We start from the raw sequence: 6,661 nt of genomic DNA, 5'->3' as shown, positions 1-6,661 counted from the left end.
TGTGTCACAATGTTCTCTCCACATGCCCATTGTGTGTCACAGTGCTTTCTCTGCATGTACACTGTCTGTCACAATGCTCTTACCATTTTCCTAGTGTCTGTCACAGTGCTCTCTCCACATGCCCACTGCATCTCACAATGCTTTCTCCACATGCCCACTGTCTGTCACAGTGCTCTCTTCACATGTCGCCTGTCTGTCACTGTGCTCTCTCCACATGTCCACTGTGTGTCACCGGGTTCTCTCCACATGCCCAATGTGTGTGTCACAGTGCTCTCTTCACATGGCTACTGTGTGTCACAATGTTCTCTATGTATGCCTGTTATATGTCACAGTGCTCTCTCCACATGCCCTCTGTCTGTCACAATGCTCTCTCTACATGTCCTCTGTGTGTCAGAATGCTCTGTCCACATGCCCACTGTGTGTCACAGTGCTCTCTCTACATGCTTACTCTATGTCAGAAATTTCTGTAAGACATGTTGTTCAAGAAACATTTTGGGCTTCTGTTTTTTGTGTGTTAAAAAATTTTTTTTTTGTAAACAAGTTCTCTCTAATAGAGTCTTGAGTGTCCTAGAACTCCTTGTGTAGACCTGACTGGCATTGAACTCACAGAGTTCTCCTCGTTCCTGGCTTCTAAGTGCTGGGATTAAAGGTTCCACCACACCTGACACACTAGAGGAGACTTTGGTTTTCCTCTAGTAGGAATGATTGTAGTTTGGAAAGTTCACGTATCCAGAAGACACACACTGTATAAGATTAAGAATATAGGGTCCAAGCAAGAGTAATGACAGGCCCCAGAAAAGTCAAGAGAAGGAAATTTGTGGTAAAGTTTGTCCCTGAAGATTGTTCTTTTTAATCATTTTTTATTTTCTTTCTTTTTTCTTTCCTTTCTTTCTTTCTTTCTTTCTTTCTTTCTTTCTTTCTTTCTTTCTTTCTTTCTTTCTTGTTTCCTCTGGCCTTCCAGAATGGGTTTCTCTGTGTAACTGTGGCTGTCCTGGACTCAATTTGTAGACCACGCTGGTCTCGAACTCACTGCAATCCACCTGCCTCTGCCTCCCCAAGTGCTGAGATTAAAGGCATGTGCCACCACGCCCAGCAAGATTACTCTTTTATAGACTGCTCTCAAGAGTGCAGTCCCTTAGACAATTAAAACAAACACACAAACTGATGATTATACATTGAAAATGTGGTTTAAAAAATCTAAAAGGTAATCCAGTAGTCGAATAGATTAAAAGAGAAATAGTGTGAGTTTGTATCCATTGAATGTAAATGATACCCAAGGAAAAATAATGAAGAAAAACAAGACAAAGTGAGAGTAAACTTATAGGTCGGTGTAGAATGGAAACTCATCTTTAGTGTATTTGGGTGGGTAGGAAGATCATTATTCCATCTCAGTGTCCCCCCCCCCCCCGCCCTCGTGTGTGTATTGTTAACGATTTTACTCATTGGATATATATATAGAGAAAGTTTTGTTTTTTGTTTTCCAAGATAGGGTTTCTATGTGTGTAGCCTTGGCTGTCCTTGACTCACTTTGTAGACCAGGCTGACCTCGAACTCACAGCAATCCACTTGCTTCTGCCTCCCGAGTCCTGGGATCAAAGGCGTGTGCCACCACAACTGGCTTCATTGGCCATATTTTATAGTTGTGTATTTGTTACCATGAAGATGGACAGAAATTAACCATTTCCCTTTTTATTGTTAAGGTGAGGTGAGGTTCCCTGGGCATTACTCTGAGGGACTTAGGTGGATCCCTTTGTAGCTCTAGTTTTCTTTTACCAGTTGAATCATCTCCTGGGACGAGTCATGGTTTTGTTGACCATGTTTTCCTCAGGAGGACTGACAATGCTTTCCCCTCTGCTTCGCCTTCTTCTTGGAGTCTAATCTCCGGGGTCTCCACGGAGACAGGTAACTCATGAGAGCTATAGGCTCCTTTTTGAGGTGTTCGATTGTGCCTAGGTTCCCTGTGATGTCGTCATTTAGTCCCTACATCTTCACTGGCTTCGGTCTCCAAGTATGGCTACGGAACACCCAGGAGGTCAGTTACACCAGAATCAAACAAAGCAGGCTTCCAGTTTCAGCCTTGCATAGCACCTAGAAAAAGCGGGACAGAGACAGATTTAAACATAGATAATTAGTGTAGTAGTTGCTCAGTGGTATGCTGGGAGTCCTTAGGGACTTTTATTTTTTTTTATTTTTTTTTTTTTTAGCATTTAGCAGGTCTATGTTTTTTTTTTCCTTAAGGGGAGTGTTTGGAGCAAAGGAGTGGATGGGTGATTACAGCTCCTCTCCTGGTGTGCCCTGTTCGAATGGCTACCCCTTTTCTTTGGTAGTTTAGGTTAAATGGGGGCCTATGGGTAGCACGGAGCTCTGCAAAGTGGGAGGAGATACTGTGGTGGTTTGAATAGGTATGACCCCCATACACTCATGGCTCTTGGGGAGCAGCACTATGAGGAGGTATGGCCATGTTGGAAGCCGTGTGTCAGTGTGGAAGTGGGCTCTGAGGTCAAGCTATGACAGTGATGTAGTCTCCTCCTGGCTGCCTTCTGACCAAGCAAGATGCAGAACTCTTGGCTCCTCCAGCAGCGAGTCTGCTTCTACTCCGCCATGCTTTCCGCCATGATGACAATGGACTAACCCTCTGACACTGTCAGCCAGCCCCAATGAAATGTTGTTCTTTTTACTAGTTGTCTGGGTCATGGTGTCTCTTCACAGAAATAAGACCCTAACTGAGGCAGATACATTTTTCTATTTCCATGTTGAACAGCAGGGTTTAGACACAGGCAGGGATCATAAGCTGCCATAGTTCCTCCACAGTCTTTAAAGGCCCTTCTGCCCTTGTTTGGTGGGAGCCACAAAGGACTGAACATGAGGGACTTCCAACCGTGTTGTTCATTTCTGCAAATAGATCCAGTTTCAAGATGGTGTGGTTGGCTGGGCAGTGGTGGCACACGCCTTTAATCCCAGCACTCGGGAGGCAGAGGCAGGGGGATTGATGTGAGTTCGAGGCCAGCCTGGTCTATATAGTGAGTCCAGGATAGCCAAGGCTTCACAGAGAAACCCTGTCTCGAAAAACCAAAAAAACAAAAGCAAAATCAAAAAACCAAACCAAACCAAACCAAACCAAACCAAACAAAAAAAGATGGTGTGGTTTAAGCTTCCATCCACTGGCCAAACTTCCACTTTGTCCAAGTTGTATTGAGGTTAGATTGAACTGAACAACCTTGGCCTCTTTTTCTTTAGTTTCACAGGATCAACCGTATTCCAATTCTTTGTTTTTGTTTTATTCGAGACAGGGTTTCCCTGTGTAACAGCCCTGGCTTTCATGGGAATCATTTTGTAGATCAGGCTGGCCTCCAACTCAGAGACCCACCTACCTCTGTCTCTTGAGTGCTGGGATTAAAGGTGTGTGTCTTCACTCCTGGCCCAATGCTTTGAAATATTTTTTTAATTATGTAAAAAAAAAATGTGTGTGTGTGTGTGTGTGTGTGTGTGTGTGTGTGTGTGTGTGTTATATCCTGTTCCAGACATCTCTAAGGCTACTTCCTTTATTTCAGTGGAATAAAGTCTCTTTCCTAAGAAGTTCTTAAAAGGCCTGAGTTTTTAGGTTCAGAGAAGAAAGAGGTATGTTTCTATGAAAGGCTCTGGCTTTGTTGTTTTAAGCTGCTGCTCGAGTTAATCATTTTGTTTTGTTTTTCCCTTTAGAACTCATGCTCAAGAGAATGGCTTATGACCTGGGGAATGACATCCACTCCTGCAGCGATAGTGCTGCTTACAGTCAAGGGACACAAACTTTGGCAGAGTTAGGATATAAATAAGCATTATAGTAGGACATTGGGGGACGAAGTTAACCCCGGGCAGACTCATCACACAAAGCCTGTGGGTAGCAGGCCCCTGTGGTGCATGGTGGGACCATACGGGCTGTGGAGTCTGTCTTTGCTTAGTAGCTAAACCTTCTTGGTATCCAGTGACAAAAGTGGGGTCTCTGGGACCTTATCTTGGATGTGGACTAAAGCTGCGAAGTCCCTGCTCTAGAGGCCTCCCCGCCCCCCAGGTCCTGTCATCGGGTATCGGCATCATAGGAAGGTTGGGGGCTACCGGTCACCCTTAGGGGACCTAGGTAGCACCAGAGATTCTGAGTAACCCAAGGTGCTGCCATCTTGGTAGTCCATGTGAGTGCCACCATCCTGGCTAGCTGTCTTTGGTCTGTGAGAATTTGGGTCCGTTGACTGCTGGTACACCAGCAGGATCTGTGAATCTTCTGGACTTGGCGCCGGGTTGTTATGGATGTGCGTGAGCCTCCCCGCAAATGGGACCCTCCTGGGCAGCTGCCTCCCAGCTTACGAGTGGCCTTGGCAGGTGCTGGTGAAAGTACACTTATTTGTCCAGACTCACATCTCATTTGGATATATAATGGGGTCCAGGCTCTGGGCCGCATGAGTTGGGGTTGGGGAAAGACTCCCAAGGTGAGTGGAGAGGAGAGGTTGATTCTGATGCCTCGGGCTATGACCACGCCTCCAGACGAAACCTGTCCAATTCTACGTGCTCAGGGTAAAGTGAGCCCGGAGTGCCAAGAAGAAGAGGCCAGGAAGTTGTATAGCTCTAGTCTTATCCTGGCCAGCTGTTGTAGGCACGGACCAGAATGGGGGTGCGCACTCACTGAGAGTTCCAGGGGCTTGTGTCCCAGGACAAAGAACTGGAGCAGGGACGCCTGGTAAGATAATAGAAATAAAGACATTTATTAGAAGGAAGAAAGGCCCTCAGGCGAACGGGAGTGGGCTAGTGAACTAAAAAAAAAAAAAAAAAAAAAAAGGCCTGAGCGCAAATGTTTATCCCAAGGCAAGCAAGAAACGCTAAGAGCAGGGGAGTTACTCATTCCTAGGGACTGCTCTTCCAGAGGCTCCCGGGTTCAATTCCCAGCACCCACATGGCAACTCACAGCTGTCTTTAACTACAGTTCCAGGGACCTGACATGCTCACACAGACATACATGCAGGCAAAACACCAGTGCACATAAAATCATAGAATTAAAAAAAAAAAAAAGAAAAATTTCTGAAAAGATTGTTCAACAAATAGTTATTATTATTATTGTTGTTGTTGTTAAGGCAAATAGCGAGGCATTCTATTCAATATCTAGGGGATTTGTGGAAGTTGTCAAGGATTATAATTTGACATAAAACTTAGTGTCTATTCCAAAGCCTATGGAATTGTGGAGAAGTTCATTGAGTTTTATAGACTTTGGGTCTGGTGAATTTTGGTGTGTGGTGTTTTTATTTATTTTCAAGTTGTCCTTACTGTAATAAAGTTCATAAAGTTTCAAAAAATTAAAGATTATAATCTGAGCAATTACAATTTCAACTATTATAACTTGAAAAATATGCAAAAAAAAAGCCACGGTGGTTCAGCAGTTAAGAGCACGCACTGCTCTGCATGCCCTAAGTTCAGGTCCCAGGACCCATGCCAGATTGGTCACAGTCACCAGAACTCCAGCTCCCGGGGTGGGGCAGGGGCGGGGCTGCTTTTGGTCTCTCTGGGCACCTGTGTTCATGTGTACAGACCCACACATACACACACACATGCACATACTTAAAAATGAAGTGAATCCTTAAAGACACGACTAAATAAGTAGATTTATATGAAGCAGTAAGAAAATACATTGAAGCAATTTTCTTTGTCCGTTGTCAACATATGTGGTACTTGATGGTACTTGATGACAGTAGGTGAAGGGACTTTTATTTTTTATTTATTTTATTTTATTTTTTGGTATTTTGAGACAAGGTTTCTCTGTGTAGCCTTGGCTGTCCTGGACTCGCTTTGTAGACCAGGCTGGCCTTGAAATAACAGCTATCTGCCTGCCTCTGCCTCCCCAGTGCTGGGATTAAAGGCGTGCACCACCATGGCCGGCTTGTGGAGGGACTTTTAAAAAATAGAAAATGATGCTGCTGCCACTCAAAACTCATGTTTTATGAAGTTTTGTTGCATGAAACACAAAGAAAACGTAGGCGAGGAAGCATTACAAATTGATAACGTCCTGAGAATTGTCCAGACTGACTTCCATAGAGGACAAGGGATCAAATTGTTGACAATACCAGGAATTCCTCAAAAAGAGAGATTTTTTTGGGGGAAGTAAGATGGCCACGTCAAAGTCAAACGGTAGAGAGGTTTTTTTTCCTTCTAAATTTGAAATATGTTTTTGTTTATAGAATCAGAACAAAATTTGTGCCATAACATCCTACGTTTTTACTAGATTTAAACTCTCACTTGAATGAGTTCAACGTGTGCCTTCGAGGTGGATCCGGCTGCTAAGATGTTTCAGATCACATCCTGCCAGACGAAGCCTCGGCACGCTGAAGTCAAGGCAGGCAGTTTGATGAGTTTTGCGTCATGGGCTAAACACAATCCTACGAATATGAAAATATGTAACTTTGCATTTTGACTTTGTATGAAAAACTTGAAAAGATTTTAAGATTTCTGGGCAAAGTAATCACTATTTTGGTATATTTGTGGCCCCATGTTTAGTCAACATAAGTGCGTTAACTTCCAGTGTCAGATGACACAGAGAATTACAACTTGGCATCTAACTTAAAGACTTGGTCATGGTGTTATATAAAAGGAGAGAAGGTTAGCATTCCCCTTGGCAAGGGTGAAAGAGGCCCTTGGGCTTAAC

Source organism: Acomys minous (assembly GCF_964271855.1).
Source record: "Acomys minous genome assembly, chromosome: 9".
Lineage (NCBI taxonomy): Eukaryota > Metazoa > Chordata > Mammalia > Rodentia > Muridae > Acomys > Acomys minous.
Note: the sequence above shows the minus strand (reverse complement) of the source record.